This window comes from Erpetoichthys calabaricus, chromosome 1, assembly GCF_900747795.2.
Source record: "Erpetoichthys calabaricus chromosome 1, fErpCal1.3, whole genome shotgun sequence".
In the NCBI taxonomy this organism is placed as follows: Eukaryota; Metazoa; Chordata; class Cladistia; order Polypteriformes; family Polypteridae; genus Erpetoichthys; species Erpetoichthys calabaricus.
The window spans coordinates 331,146,701-331,151,185 of NC_041394.2; the positions used below are offsets into that span (position 1 = coordinate 331,146,701).

Below are 4,485 nucleotides of genomic sequence, written 5' to 3' on the forward strand. Positions count from 1 at the left end.
CCGAGACCTCGCAGAGACCCGATCATGAACTCGTGAGACACCCGGTCGAAGGCTTTTTCTTGATCTAGGCTGACCAAGGCCGCGGTGATGCGGCATTCCTTCATGTAGTGCACCGAGTCCCTGATCATGGCTAAGCTGTCGGCGATCCTGCGTCCGGGGATGCCGCAGGTCTGGTCTGGGTGGACGACCTCTCCGATCACCTTTTTTAGCTGGTTGGCTATCACCTTGGCCAGGATCTTGTAGTCCACGTTCAGGAGGTTGATGGGGCGCCAATTCCTCAGCTCACATCTCTCTCCCTTCTGTTTGTACAGGATCGTGATCATTCCTTCTCTCAACGACGGGGGCATCCTGCCCTCCGCCAGCATCTCCTGGTAGAGCTCCAGCAGGTCCGGGCCGATGAGGTCCCACAGCGCGACGTACAGTTCGGCCGGTAGTCCGTCACAGCCCGGGGTCCTGCCGGCCCTGAAGGATCTGGCGGCAGAGTGCAGCTCACCCGGCGTCAAGGGTGCGTTCAGGGCAGACTCACCTGCGGGATCCAAGGTTTTGTTAATACCTGCTAGAAACCGGTCGGTCGCGTCTGCTTCGGTCGTCTTTGGGGAGTAGAGGCCGCTGTAGTAGTCCTGGACCACTCCCATCACTGCCTCCTTCCCCGTTTTGACGACCCCTCCCTCGTCTCGTAGTTCTCTCAGGGGCGTGTGGCTGGAGTGGAGTTTCCTAAAGAAAAAGGAGTTACACTTCTCACCCTTCTCCAGGTTCTCCACTTTGGATCGAAAGACGATGCGTTTGGATTCCTCCTCGAAGTGCCTCCTCAGGCTCTCCCTGGTCTCCTCCAACTCACGTCTCACGTCCCAGCCGCACTGGTGAAGCTCTTGCAGTGACCCCAGCTCCTTCTGCAGTCTGCAGAATTCCCTTTGCCGTTGGCACGCCTGTCGTCTTCCTTTGGCCTGAAAGAAACTGCGCAGTTTAATTTTTATAAATTCCCACCAATCGCTTACCTTCTGGAAGTGGCGTTTCTCGTCCTTCCAAGCGAGGTAAGCGGTCCTTAGCTCCTGCATGACGTCTTCCCTTTCCAGGAGGCTACAGTTCAGTTTCCACGAACCCGGGCCATGCGGAAAGTTTTGGCCGAGGGATCCCTGGAAGTGAACCGCCCTGTGGTCTGAGAAGAAGCACGGGACCAATGTGTACTTCTCGGCTGTCACTGCTCTGGAGACGAAGACGAAATCGATCCGGGAGCGGGTCAAGCCATCGGGCCGGCTCCAGGTGTAGTTGGCCGAGCCCGTCCCGTGAGTCCCTGCCGCGTCCGACAGGGATGCTTCCGTCACCATCTCCCTGAGCAGCCTGGATGTGGTGTCCAGTCTGTCGAACGTGCCAGAGCTGCGCCCATCCTCCTCCAGGGGGCAGTTGAAGTCCCCGGCCATCACCACCGCCCTGGAAGTGGCGAGTTGGGGCCGTAGGGTCTGGAAAAGCTCCAAGTGCTCGTTCTTCCCAGGGGGTGCGTACACGCAGATGAGCCTGACGGGCTCCCACGCCCAAGAGCCATCCACGACCATCAGTCGGCTGCAGACGAGCTCCCGGACGGAGTCCAGCTTGAAACGGTTCCCCCTGACAAGGACGGCGATCCCCGCTGCCTTGTTGTCGCCACCTCCCGACCAGTAGGAAGGGCCGTGAGACCACTGTTTGCCCAGGTGGCGGTAGTTCCCGGAAGGTGGGAGGGCACACTCCTGCAGCATGTACACATCGCAGTTCTGAGCAGACAGGAAGGTCATGGGAGGCAGGGAGATTAGTCTTTATGTATGACATGACTAACCTTTCGAAGCACTTCATTATGATTGCCGTGAGTGCAACTGGTCATTAGTCATTCAGGCATGTCACTGATGATTTCTTCGGCAATGGTATGATGGTGGTCGACTTGAAGCATGTTGGGACTGACGACTGGCTCAGAGATGTGTTGAAGATGTCTGTGAGGACACCGGCCAGTTGACTGGTACATTCTTTGAGCACACGACCAGGTATGTTGTCAGGTCCTGCAGCCTTGCGCGGATTGACTCTGGATAGAGCCCTCCTCACATCAGGTATGGAGAGACAGGGTACCTGGTCAGTGGAGGGAGGTGTTGCTTTTCTTGCAGGCTCTTTGTTTTGCGCCTCAAACCATGGAAAGAAGTTGTTCAGCTCATCCGGAAGGGAGGCTTCACCATCGCTGCTGTGTGCGTAGTAATTGTCTGTAAAAGCAATAGCGGCTGACAGCCACATACCATTCTGCCGACATGCAGCCAGCTGGATTTGAAGCATTATTTATTTGTTTATTTATTTTTTTAAACCCTGCCCTCACTGAAGTTTCTTTCTGCTGCTACTAGCCAGGGCTCAGCCAATGCTGCTTTTCTGTTTTTACACCAGTAAAAGAGAAAGTGCACCCACCGTTCCTGGAAGTACTGCAATACCAGTTCGATGCATGGAGTGGACGGAGCAAGCCCCGGTTCCATCTCCTTGTTCCAAAAATTTTATATATGCTTCCCAGATATTAAGCCGATAAGAACAGATTTTTTTTTTATCAAAAAAATAAATAAAAATAACATCACTGTCAGGAAATCACAAACAAATTATAGCCCCGTAGACCCAAAACCACCCTCCCCACTAACAGAGTTGTCCAAAGCATCACAAAGTACAACAGGTGGAACCATAATCCTTTCACAGATCAACTGAGGCACCCTATCCCCTCTCTTTAAAACATTGTCCTTTTTACTGAAATTAAATAGCAACACCCCAACATTTCCCCAATAATCTCTGTCAATCACCCCGGCTCCCACATTCAAAAACCATTTCGCTGCCAGTCCTGATCTTGGGGTAATCCAGCCATAACAACCACTTGGCACCGTCAGGCAAATATCTGTCCAAACAATTGCCTCTCCTTCAGCCAGAATGATTCTCTCATCAGCAATGCCAAGATCAAATCCTGCCGCTCCTTCCAATGCTCTCTCCGCGACAATCACAAATTCAGACAATGTGTTACATTGGATGTTGCCCTCCAAGTCAGCCCGTTGTGAGAATTCCACAGGAAATTCTCTTCACACCAGAGCAAGTGTAAAGGGGAACTGTTAACTATAGAAGATATCAAGAGAATGCAACTCCCTCCACCCACAATCCCAACCAAAAAAGACCCTTCTACCTCTCCTTTGCTGCAACAACATTTATTTATATAGCACATTTTCATACAAAAAATGTAGCTCAAAGTGCAGCAAAACCCCAACTGTCTACATCCCTCTTAATCCAAAAGGCAATAGCATCCTCTATGCCATACCTCACACTCCTTGTGCTAACCAAGTTATTCTTCTGTCCCAGCTGGTTGCTTGCCTCCTAACGAGTGAGGCCCAACGAGACAGTGGGGGGAGAGGCCAGGCAAGGAGGGGGAATGGCTTAAAATAGCAATCACTACCAGCACCTAAATTCCTCCATTCCCGCTGCCAGATGCACACAAAAGAAAGGAGATATCAATGGAGATGCCAGTGGCAGAACTAGATGTCCCTCAAGACACTACGTTCACACCTCTTCGAGTTGCAAGATGAAGAGGAGAAGGCACATCCTGGCCTGGCTGTGAGAGCAAAGCCTCAAACACAGGGGGCACTTCAGTGACAGCAGACAGCCTGCAGGACTGCTTCATGACTTCTTGCAGTATAGGCTTGGTCGTCCAGCAGCACTGTACTCATCCCACAACACCAGCTTTTTAATTCTAAGCCTTGTCTGACATCTATTGGAATGCAGGAAGCACTACAAGCAATAGCGGATAACAGCCACATGGTGTTCTGCCGACATGCAGCCGGATTTAGAGATTTATTTATTTGTTTATTCATTTTTTAACCTTGCCCTTGCTGTTTCTATCCCTGCTACTAACCACGCTCCAGCCAACGCTGCTTGTCTGTCTTTATACCGGTAAATGAGAAAGTGTACCATTCCTGCAGGTATTGCAATACCAGGTTGATGCGTGGAGTGGATGGAGGAAGTCCCTATTCCTTCTCCTAGTTTCAGAAATCAATTTAATATACGGTCCCCATGTAGGGGACATACCAGATTTTAAACTGATAAGAACAGTTTTTTTTAATTGAACAGACAAAACCGAAATATATAAAGAAATTATTTACAAAACATGGAAGTAACTTTTTACAATGAAAGTCAAAATATACTTTTCCATCTTTCTTTGGCTGTAGAAAACCCCAATTTTTCTCTGTCATATTTCACCTTTGAACCGATTGCAGTCTCCAGTCTTTTTACGATGGTCACTGCTGTCTTTACTTTGCAGTGTTGGATTAATCCTATAACGCCATATGTATTATATTGGATACAGGTATTTCTAAGGCCTGTTCCTTAGCAACAGGATTAGTATTTTCCTCAAAAACCAGTTGTATACAATAATATACATGTTTTCTCCCCCTGGTGGATGATCTATGCATCACAGGTGGCAAAGGCCTCTTTTTTTCAAGAATCCAAAATGGC

The 4,485-nt window shown here is 49.9% G+C and overlaps 1 non-coding gene and 1 pseudogene across 1 annotated transcript; both read right to left on the bottom strand.

Moving 5' to 3' along the window:
• Positions 1-2,404: 2,404 nt before the first annotated feature.
• Positions 2,405-2,568, bottom strand: LOC114645059 (uncharacterized; annotated as a pseudogene).
• A 1,363-nt stretch (positions 2,569-3,931) lies between these two features.
• On the bottom strand, positions 3,932-4,116 carry LOC114645056 (U2 spliceosomal RNA). The gene has a single exon (XR_003715112.1). It is a non-coding gene; the product is annotated as a U2 spliceosomal RNA (small nuclear RNA).
• Positions 4,117-4,485: the final 369 nt, after the last annotated feature.